The sequence below is a fragment of the Saimiri boliviensis genome, chromosome 7 (assembly GCF_048565385.1).
Source record: "Saimiri boliviensis isolate mSaiBol1 chromosome 7, mSaiBol1.pri, whole genome shotgun sequence".
NCBI classification, from domain to species: domain Eukaryota; kingdom Metazoa; phylum Chordata; class Mammalia; order Primates; family Cebidae; genus Saimiri; species Saimiri boliviensis.
In genome coordinates, this window is record NC_133455.1 from 83,225,063 (window position 1) to 83,237,077 (window position 12,015).

General features: G+C 35.2%; 1 protein-coding gene across 1 annotated transcript in view; it reads left to right on the forward strand.

Moving 5' to 3' along the window:
* LOC101037794 (solute carrier organic anion transporter family member 1B1) overlaps positions 1-12,015 on the forward strand; it is a 99,619-nt gene that overhangs the window by 15,040 nt on the left and 72,564 nt on the right. The window contains exon 2 of the mRNA XM_003926555.4: positions 7,888-8,003. The gene's annotated coding sequence lies outside the window, so the exon portion shown is untranslated. The remainder of the gene's footprint in view (positions 1-7,887; positions 8,004-12,015) is intronic.

Here is a 12,015-nt window from a genome sequence, read left to right on the forward strand (position 1 = left end):
TAAAACAAAATTAAAATTCTTTATATACTCAAAGTGTTTACTTTGGATTTCATGCAGGATTAATAATAGAGCCTGCTCCATTTTTAGTCTGGTAGTTAAAATTTGTGCCGAAATTTGGGATTACTTCTGGATCAGGGGATGAATCTCTTTTGGTTTGCTATGTGATTATGAATGCTGTCATTTATTGATTCTTTTTCCTTCCATGGAAAGCTGTTGACTTTATGCCTTCATTCCTCTTTGGAGAATATGGGACTTCTGGGCCTCTGTGTACATGACTGAGAATCTGAGACTCTAGAGCAGCCGTCCCCAAACTATGGCCCACGGGCCGCATGCGGCCCCCTGAGGCCATTTATCCGGTCCCCCGCCACACTTCAGGAAGGGGCACCTCTTTCATTGGTGGTCAGTGAGAGGAACACAGTATGTGACGGCCCTCCAACAGTCTGAGGGACAGTGAACTGGTCCCCTGTGTAAAAAATTTGGGGACGCTTGCCCTAGAGAATATGGCTGACCAGGAATGTGAGCTGTACTCCATTTCTGGCAAAGAGAACTTTCCTTTCTTTGAGCTGTCTTTGGTGAGGTTCTTGATTTTGTGCAAAAGCCAGAAGTATCAGCTATTTATACTAGCTAACGTCTGATAATAAAAGATTAATAACATTTTTTTTGAAAGAGATTTAGGATTAAAAGTTAGCTTAATTAAAAGCTGACATTCAAGCTAAATTTATATTTTAAAAGACCTTTCAGCTTTTTCTCTTTGGATCTCATTTTTTGAAAACTTTTTCAGTGGACTAAAACTTTTAAAAAACTACTTTGTACGTCTGTTATCTTCCTTTCTTAAAAATTGTTCTCCTATATACTTTTACTTCACCCTACTCCTCTTTCCTCTTTGCCATCTTCCATACCACATGAAAAGATCTAGAAAAGGCTTCTAATTACTCGGACCCGTTAAGGAACTCAGAAAAAGGTACCATTCACTCCTTATTTGGAGTTTTCTGCTTTCCTAGTGGAGTTTCAAGAGTCCCGGACAAGAGGGGAACATCACACACTGGGATCTGTTGGGAGGTGGGGGGCTAGTGGAGGAATAGCAGGGGGTGGGGAGACTGGGGAGGGATAACATTAGGAGAGACACCTAATGTAGGTGAAGGGGGGATGGAGGCAGCAAACCACCACGGCATGTGTATACCTATGTAACAATCCTGTAAGATCTGCACATGTACCCCAGAACTTAAAGTAAAAGAAAAAAAATTAAAAAAGAGTCTTTTATATGCAAAGCTCTGCTTTTTTTTTTTTTTTTTTTTTTTTAACATTGTGTTACCGTATCTCTGACTTTTGAGAATACCAGAAATCACTTTTTATTGTGAGAAAACTGGACCTTGTGTAATGGCTCACTATGTGACACAGTTTTAGAGGTGGCTCAGGGCATTTGCTTACAGTAAATTGTTATTACCACAGAAGGTCACTCATTTCTTTGCATGTTTAGACAAGAATAGCATGGTTTTAGGCATCTAAAGATGGTGGAAACTCTCACCACTGAGGGGTAAGACTTCAATGGGACACGGGCTAGTCACTGAGCAAACTGATTGGCATTATGTGCCCGCCAGACTTTGAGAAATGTCTCTGCAGTGAGGTGGATTGTGAAGCCATTGCACTTTCTCATTCCACGGCATTTCTCTCTGCTTGGGGACCAACAATTCTGTGTAAAAGTGGGATACTTGATTTTGGGTAGTCTGTATTTCACCTTCCAGCTATGCCTGCCTCTCACATATTTAAATATTATGCCCTAAACCTGCATGCTTTCTCTGTTCTATTCATTAAAGGGTTCCGCCCTGAAGCCTATAATTTAAGAAGTGAGGTGTATTAAAAAGCCAAAATACAAGTTTCTGACATTTAGCTGGCTTTGTTGATACTCATGTAAAAAAATTACATGTATAAGGGAAATCTTTATTTGTATGACCATCTCCCTCTCTTCACCTGAACCACTAGGAACTTTTAGAATGGAGACAGCAATGACTTAAAATTTTCTTAAAAACCTGGCCTTTATTTAGGTCTAAGTTCTGTGCTTTGAGATGTAAATTTTCTACATTGTCTCACTTAAGAATCACATCATTGGGGGTGCAAATTCAGTTTCCTAGCTAACAATTGTTTAGGCCCTTAATTAGTTTTGAGCAGAGATTAGTGGCTGCATAAATATTTTCCCAGGAAAAAGCTGGTTCTTGGTTGCTTAACACTGAGAGATTTTTGGTTTTTGTTTTATTTTATTTTGTTTTTGCTGCAAGTGTTAAATGACTTAGTATACTCAGATGTGTGAACTGATTAAAATATCCATTTTAACAAACAGAATTCTGCTTCATTCACTGTGGGGGATGAGGGAGTGGTTTTCAGGCCAATAGAGTTATGTTTCAAAGGAGAATATGGCTGCCTCTGCTGCTTTGTGTAAATTTCAATGGAACTGGGGGAAAGCCAGCAGTGACAGGCTCCACTCAGCTCCCATGCAGCCAGCAAGGCCAGTCTCACTTTTGTGCTCCCCCAACAGCCAAAAAAAAGAGCCAAATTTATGTCCAAGCCTCCAGGGTGCATGCAGGGCTGAGTTCTTGCCCCAGGTCACAATCCTTCCCACTGAGAAAGTAAGCAGGGATTTCAGAACTTGCTCTTGCCTGCCTGCCATGGCTTCTGTGCTCATACCTGCATTTTCCACTTATCCCCCGCATCCCCAGATTCTGCCCGGAAAATTCACAGTTCACCAAAATTGTTACAAAGTTTAGCTGGAAGTCTCATTCTCCCTGTTGCCCTTTCCTAATTCCACTGGTTGCTCTCCCCAAGGACTCCTGTGAGATAAAGTCAGAAATGACTTCCCTTCGCTTTCCTGGGGACCAGGGGTGCCTATAGGGCTCTTCCCACTACTTCTTCCACTTCGATATTTCACTCAGCACTCTAAATTTATGTCAGCTCTAGGTAAGGTCAAACCCTTCCCCTATGATCTAGATTATCAGGTTCCTCATTGAGGATATGTGTTTAGAGGCAGACTTTCCCCCCTCACACTGTGGGCACTCACAGTTTTTAACCTGTCTCACGGAGTTGGCAGCAGCAAGCCACTTCTTTCAAAGGATTTGTGAATTATTTTGCTTTCCCTAATATGTTCCTACAGTGGTTGTTGGGGCAGAATTTCACAATGTCAGTCTCTACGTGCTGTTCTGTCTGAGTAGGAGCTGAAAGTTAATCTTGCCTCCTATTTTCCATTTTTTCTACTCTTCCATCATTATTAAGACAGAACCTTGGGAAGATATCAATGAAATATAAATGTTCGGATTTACTTTTATATTATCTATTTTGTTTAATTGATTAATCTGTTTATTTTTATGTCAATATTCTCTCTTGGTTACTGTGTCTTCGTAATAGCACTATACTAGAATCTGATGATTAACTAAAAAAGATGAAGTTTCTTATCTTTTGTTGATCATATTTACTGGAGAAAAGACAATATACAAACATATTTTACTAAATCATGTAATTTTAAGAGATACGGGGAGGTAGGGCAAGAAAGTAGAAATTTACAAATGTTACATTTGTAAGTAGGTCAGGGAAGGCATCTGCAAAGCAGCAATAATTGAGCAGAAAACAATTGAAGCAAAAAGTGGACATCTGCAGATAAAACATTTCAAGTAGAAGAAAGGATCATGTAGCATGCATCATGGTCAAGTTTGACTCTTTAAACAAAATAAATTGTTGACTGCTTCCAATTTTTGTCACATGCATTGATGATTGAATAATTGCCTCACATACAATTACAGTGATCTTTCTTACTATTTTAAAATACTGCAGATTAATTCTTTGTTTTTAATATCAGTTCATTAGTACACATTTTTGAAATAGATACTACATTTATTTCAAAATATTTATTGAGTATCTTCTAGGTATGAGACACTATTCTTGGAACCGAGAATACAGCAGTGAACCAAAATGACAAAAACCTATCTTTGTTCATCTGGAGATTCCTCTGTAGTGTAATTTTATGGTTGGTGAGGCAAAGGAAGGCTGGCAGTAAACAAAATATGTGAGTAAAATTCATAGTATGATGATGAGAGAATAATAATTGAGTGTCAGAGGGAGTAATATTATAAAATTGTTAGAGAAGACCTCACTGGGAAAGTGTCATTTGTATGGATACTAGAATATGGTGAGGGAGTGGGCTATGTAGCTATAGGGAAAGAACATATCAAACAGAAAGAAAAATAGGAACAAAGATTCTCAGTGGAGGATCTGTAACTTACAGGGCCTTAAAGCTGTTCTTTGGATTTTATCTCGAGTGGTATGTGAAGCTAATGGAATATCTGAGCAGAGCAGAGACATGATATGACCCTCACTGATGTGTTAAAATTTACACAGGGGAGTGAGTTTGGGGAAGAGAGGCTGTGAGTAGTCAGGAGAAAAGCTCAGATGCAAGTATGAGAGTATTTTAATAATTCAGGACCCGCCTAAGAGTTGTGGAGGAGGTGAGAAGTCATCAGATTCTGGGTATATTTTGAAATTAGAGTCTAATATAAGTGTGAGAAATAAAGGAATAAATGATTCTAATATTGTGTGTGTGCATCTGGAAAGATAGAATTACAGTGTATGGGGATTATTGTCTTCCCTGGACAATAATCCCTGGAAATGAGGATATTACAGGAGGAGAGGTTTAAGAAGGGAAGACTAAGATATCATGTTAGAAAATATTAAGTATAAGATGCCTATTAGATATTTATAAGAAGATAGTGAGAAGCTAATGGATAAATCTAGAGTTCATAATTAACTTGGCCAGAGAAAAAAATTTTGAAATGATCCACATGTGGATAGGATTTAAAGACTTGAGAGTAGATGAGGTCACAAACGGACACAGTAAGGTGATTTTCTGAGATGCTTCAATTTAGAAGCCCAAGATAGAGAATTTAGAGTAAATGAAGTGTAAATAGGTAAGTCAGTGAGTTAGAAGGCAAACCACAAAGAGTAGTGTCCTGCAAAGTTTTTTTCAGGGAGGGAATTCTCAGTTCTGAAAAATGCTGCTAATAGTTCGAGTCAGATGAGGACTATTACATGCAGCATTCAGGTAATTTGTGACTTAGGAAGAGTAGTTTCAGTGGAAATTTGGGGACAAAAACCTGGTAAGAGCATGCTCAAGGGCGAATATAAAGAGAGAGATTGGAAGCAATAATTAGACAAGCTTCTCTCTGTAAGAATAGCCTTGAAATAGGGCAATATCAGAAGAAAATGGGATCAAAAGAGAGACTTTTGAAAGATGAAAAAGTGACAGAATGCTTACATGCTGATAGAAACTTTTCTTTAGAAATAGGATAGTGATATCCTTAAAAACACAAGGGGAAGAGGCAATAGGATATGCAAGTGGAGATTAGCCTTAGCTTAAACTTGGGTAGTTCACTAAGGTAGACAATGTGGTATTGATGCTTTACATAGGTAAGTGTAGTCAAGGGAGCTTCTGGAAAGTTTCTGCCTTTTTTTTTTTTTTTTTTTTTTTCCCAGTAAAATAGATCATCAGCTGAAGGTGAAGGGTTGTATTAGAATTTAAAAAAAAAATGAAGGCACAAAGTAGAATACAAAATGACGTGAATGATTTCTGAGCAAAATGTATGGTCCATTTGGGCTTCCTAATCATACATTTAAAGTCAGCATGGTTGAGAGATTTTCTTCAGCTACACTTAGCTCCATGAAAGAAATGTGCAGAGTTATTTAAGAGTTAAATTTAATTGGCCAGTCGCATTGGCTCACGCCTGTAATCCCAGCACATTGGGAGGCTGAGGTGGGTGGATCACAAAGTCAGTAGTTCAAGACCAGCCTGGCCAAGATGGTGAAACTCTGTCTCCACTAAAAATACAAAAATTAGCTGGGCATGGTGATGTATGTCTGTAATCCCAGCTACTCAGGAAGCTGAGGCATGAGAACTGCTTGAACCCAGGAGGAGGCAGAGGTTGTAGTGAGCCTAGATTGTGCCCCTGAACTCCAGCCTGGGTGATAGAGCAAGACTGTGTCTCCAAGATTGTGGCTTTCATGTGTATTAAAATAATGCAAAATAGTCAAAATGATATGAAGTTATGTGGAAGAGAGTGATTATCATGACAATGAAATTAATCCAGATATATAGATAAGGAATAGTGAAATCTCCAGCAAAATTAAATTGTACATTACACATCAGGGTCAGTGGAAGCGTGTGGATTTAGGAGGTTACTGAGTATAAGCTAGAATGATAAAGAGTGGTGCTCCAATCTTTGAAAAATGTCAGCTGATCACTTTAAGCAATTTTTGTTATATAATTGACACATGGTTGTTAGCATAATATTGATCTTGAAAGATGTTTTGTAACATCTTTCCTTTGATGTACTCTTGTTTTTCCATGACTCCTACAAAATGAGCAGTCTAATTATTTACACAATTAGGAAGAGAAAAGGGGTACAGAGAATGCTCTTTGACCTCTGAAAATACTACTGAATTTTACAACTGGCTGCTTTAGCTTATGAATTAAAAAGGTTGTTAGTTAATTTGTACTGTTTTATCTTCATTGTATATATGTATATATATATATGTCTCCAAACATGCTGATGTGTTTTCAATGAAATAGATGCCTGAAGAGAAAACCATTAGACTGAGAACACCCAAACTATATTCCCATTGTGAATAAAAGGAAGTCCATAAAAATGATGAAAAATATTCTGTATTCCTGCTATGATCTCAAAATCTGGCAGTACATGAAAAATTTTCAAAGTGCTTATTTAAAAGGCATAATCTTTGGTCTCCTGAGTCAGAATTGGCTAGGTATAGGACTGGATTGTTATTTTGACAACTCACTGGGAGATTCTTACTCAGCAGAATATTTAGAAGCCTTACTCTCATTTTCTTGGCCCCCGATCTCCAATTCTCAGTTCTGCACAATTGTTCTTCCCTTCTACATTCTTTAGTTTGTCCCATGATTCCAATATTTCCAAAAATTAACCAAGAATAGAACTAATCTATCAGATAACCATGACAGAGACTTCAAATACATTTTGCTACAACCATATCGACAAATGTCCCATGAATGGTAAGGGGTAACCATATTCTCATATATGCATCCTCACATTATCACACATACACACACACACACACACACACACACACACACACACACACACGAGTATACATGTAAATCGTGTATATATGTATACATGTGTGTATGTACATATATATATATATCTTCACACTTTTCTGAAGTATGTATATTCATGTGAGAGAAGGGTCTGTACTTTATTTCAAAAGAGAGCTTAGTGTCTAAAATGTTTGAGTTATTGAATTAATTAAACTTTGTTTCTACTCAAGAAAATTTTTAACTAAGACAAGCTCTCCCTTTCTCTAAAAGTCAAGTCAATAAAAGGAAACTGTGGAATTAATAATTCTTTCAGGTTTTGATGTACAGAATCTATCATACGAAGCAGCCTTAAATTTTGTCATTCAGAAAAGTGGGCTTGCAGTTAATTGGGACTTTCCTATTCCAGATGGTATATCCAGTCTCCATATATATCATATTAGGACCATAGCTAGCAAAGAGGGTATATTTTAATTTTTCAATGCCAATGTAACCTATAGGCATATTTTCAATTTGTCTTAAATTATTTCCCATTTGAAAGTTTTAAATACCTTGAATAATTTATTGTATTTATATTTTTAAAGAAAAAAAATCTTATGCAGCCAACTTAATTGAATAAACAAGTAAAAGCCATTCCCAAAAGTAAGGTTTACTTGTTAACATTAATATAAAATAATGTAGGAATGCTGAGAAATTTTTAATATAGTCTTTAAATATTGGCATCTGGAGTGAACTCTTAAAATTAACTAGTGTTTTTTTTTTTTTTTTGTCTGTTTGACTAGAGCAATGACTTAATAAGATGGTTAATCATCATTGGACTTATCTTCAAAAAGTCAACTACTTTTTCAGAGAAATAAACGATGGACTTGTTGCTATTGCTGTAGGATTTTAAGTCCAGGTAAGAACCATTGAGATTCTCAATTTTTAACATATATTTTATGTAAGAAATTTTCACTAATTTCATGGAAAAAGATTTTGATGGTCTTTATAAATATTACAAATTTTATGCCCTGTGTCTTCCACATGCTTACATCCTGAGTCCTCAAAACTTTGTAAATGTTCCTTCTGGAAGTACAAGAGCCTCAGGTTTATATATTGTTAACAATACCTTTATATATTTAAATATAAAGTTTCAAATCTTGATCTTATTAATTTCTAAACAAATAACAATTAAGTCTCAAAAAATGAAGCTCTAGTTACCTTCTTAAAATACGTTACAGGATAAATATTTTTATCAACTACATTGACTGGTCACAGTAGACTCCTTATTTCTTTTATTTCTTCTTAACTGGACGAAGGTGCCCAAGGGTAGGGGTAGAGGGAGGAATTAATTGGAAAACATAAAAAAATAGGTGTCTCAAAGTCACATAACAACCTCAATTTCCTTGTTTCAACTCAATTTTGATACAGGGTGAAGGGAAATATATTTTCTAGATAATTTATTTCCCATTAGATAAACAAAAAGTCTTCTCAGCACAGTTTTTGGCATAAACTAAGGCCTCAATAAATTAGTTTCTTTCTCCGATTCAGAAGGAAAAGGAAAGATAAGACAATCGTTTTTATTGTGAAAGTAAGGTGGAGATGGGGGATGTCTCCCTATAAAAGGTCTAAGAAGTTAGCAAATGCTGTTTTTCCTTTTTGCTCCTCAGTTGCATAAGTACATGATAGAAATTGGGTCACTTTGCTTAAACTGGTTTTCTATGATTCATTAAATATTAAAAGCTTGACAGATAAGTAGATGCTGATATGATTCTGCCCTATACCCACTCCTATCAAATTTGGAAGAACTGACCTATCCTACTCAGGGAAGAGTTGTAATGCTACATCCAAATGCCTATGATTCTATCTATCTTATAAACATACTATGTCTCCAGAATTCATTTATGTAAATCATTTGAAACTTATAAAAAAAAAGGTTCCGAGAAAAATGTTGAATGTCAAGGTGAATTAGAAGGTACAGCATGTAGTCAAGCCTAAATTAATATTCCGACTTTCTAGTTACTTTGGAGTTACTTATTTAATCTTTTGGTAACATGAGGAACAATGTGTCCACCTATTTTTTTCTGAATATTTTATCTGAAGATCTAGGAGAGAAATGTGGAATACTTGTCTCGGGAAGTAGGGGAAATACAAAGAAAAGTAATGACTTCAGGTATATTCTCCACTGGTACAGCAGAGTGGGAGATATTATCAATAGGTGGTAAATATGAAAACATTGAAGAGGTACAGTTTGGATCAGCTTTACAACCAAGAGATGGAGGAGGACATTCAGGATTGGAAGAAACAGAGGAAGGCAGAGAGCTTTCTTCTTGGGACTGTGGTTCCATGTGTCTGCAGGTGCTTATGGGTATATTGAAAGCAGGACTAAAAACATGGGCTTGGTTTAGGTTGTGAAGACCCTCAAACAGAAGCTAAGAATTTTATTTTGTGTGGTAAGAGGGATTTTTGAATGATTCTTAGGATAAATATGATATGTGTAGGCTAGAAAGAAAGGTGGGAGACAGGAGAAACAAGTTAATCAATCGAAATAAACCAGGTTTGGAGTGGTGAGAAAATAGCCTTCAAGAATTTAAGAATATTTGCTAGTAGAAAAAAAATAAAAGCCTAAAACTAAGGGAGGACTATCCACCTTGCAAGTCATATAAAGAGATTTGCTATTATAGAATTACTTTTTTCATATTTCCTAATATTCAAATTATGAATAAATAGAAACAGGTATTCATGGAAAAAGTGGTGTAAAATTTATCAAAGTGCACCTTATTACCTTGAGGCTACTCAGCCATTGATTTTTTTTCTTCACCTCACTGAATCCAGAAACCTGACATATCCAGGTATACCGGCATACGTAAAACACACACATACAACAATGGAGTCACTTAGAGGTACATAGGTATGAGTTTCTGCATTCAATCATCTGTTTCTATATACTCACATATATGTAAATGATAATATCCTATTTATTATTTCCATATTTATGCCCTATCCTTTAAATATGTATCATATATATTATTTAGAATCAATAACCCTTGTAGAATAAATTAATAAAATATAGAGTCAAGCCTCATTATTCACAGATTCTATATAAGCAAATTTATCTACTCATTAAAATTTATTTGTAACACCAAAATCAATACTGCTGGACTTTCATGGGTATTCACATGCATGTGCAGATTGGTGAAAAATTTGAGCTGCCATGTTCCCTAATGAGGTAGAGCAAAGTGAAGCTCTGCCTTCTTGATTCAGCTCACATACGATAAACATGTATCCTATTCACAGTGTACTTATTGCCACATTTTTGGCGTTTTTGTGTTTTGTATTTCTGAGTTTAATGTTTTGAATGGGCCCCAAAGATAGTGCTGAAGTGCTTACCAGTGCACAAGAGTATCTGAGGGAAAAGGTACATAGGCTATTTAAGCTTTCTCTAAGTGAGAACTACAGTGTTCTTGACAACTAATTCAATGTTAATGAATCAAGAGTATGTATTAAACAAATTGTCTTTAAACAAAACATGCATAAAACAAGGTTCTATATTGAACGATTTACAAAGATATTGTGACCAGAGGCACACAGGCACATAACTAACCCTGCATTTTTCCAAGGAACAATGGTTCAATATTTGCTAATTCAGTTTCCTAGCAATTTTATAAAATGTAACTACTGCAAAAAGTGAGAATCAACTTGTATATTGTATAATTAGTGCCCTACTATACTGTGTCTGCTTATATATTTTAGATACATAAATGTACTGTTTACATATCGATGAACAAAAATATATTTCTAAAACCCCATGAAGAACACATTATATTCTATATGAAAGAGTCAATTGAAGTAAAAAGTTAACTCATTTTACTAGTCTTTAAAATAGGACCTTAATGACTCTCAAAATAACAATTTTTTTATTCTTTGACTCCAAAACTCTAGTTGTTGAATTCTTTCTGCAGATATGACCACATAGAAACAAAATGGCATATGATACAGTAAGAATATTTTAAATATGAAATGATTAGATACAACCTAAATGCTGACTAATATAGAATGAGTTACCCTGCTACCATAAGAAAAATGAGATCAACTTTTATTAATACAAAGTTAAGTATATAGAAAAGATAAAAAAGGTAGGGAATAATGTTAGAGTTATGCTGCCATTTGTGTTGAAAAAAATATTATGTACTTAATAAAAAATGCATATTATATTTCTGGATAAGACAACAAGTTAAAGGAAGCATCTTTGTTTTTTTAAATTTGCATTTTCATCTACATGGATTTTCTGAACAAGTTGAACAAAATCAAAATGAACAAAACGAAAAGAAATGAGCAATATTAAAATAAAGTAACATCATGACTGGTAAGGTCAATCATTACCAGAGTTGCTCTGAGAGGTGCTCGGAGTACACTTTGCTGTTTTTAACAAATCCAAATTCTGTCTGCTTTTTGAGCCTGATTCCAGAGATATCCTTTTCATAAAACTGTCTAAGGCCATTCTAATTTAATTCTTCATATTATTTTTGTACCCATTTTGAATACTATGTGCAAGGGGTTAATTGGCACATTTTAAAACGATAAGGATGAAGAAAACATATATTTTAGATTTTATAATTTTACAATATAGGTGTGCAGAAAATATAATAATTTAAATTCCTATAATTTAAAATGTTTGTTCATGTAATCTGGTGATTCTATATTATTCATTTGTTTCAAATTTCTCTCCACAAATTTATTTTTCTATTAAGTTACAATCTCCTTGGGCTAGAATTTGTGTCTGTCTTTACTACTTTTGTGTCCAGCATTGCCCTAGCTCAGTGATCAAGACATAGTAAATCCTGAATGCATATTAGTGAATGGTTGATTGATAGATGGTGACATTGTGGCTTTTCTTATTTCTAAGTTATATACTGTAAAAAAAAATAAAC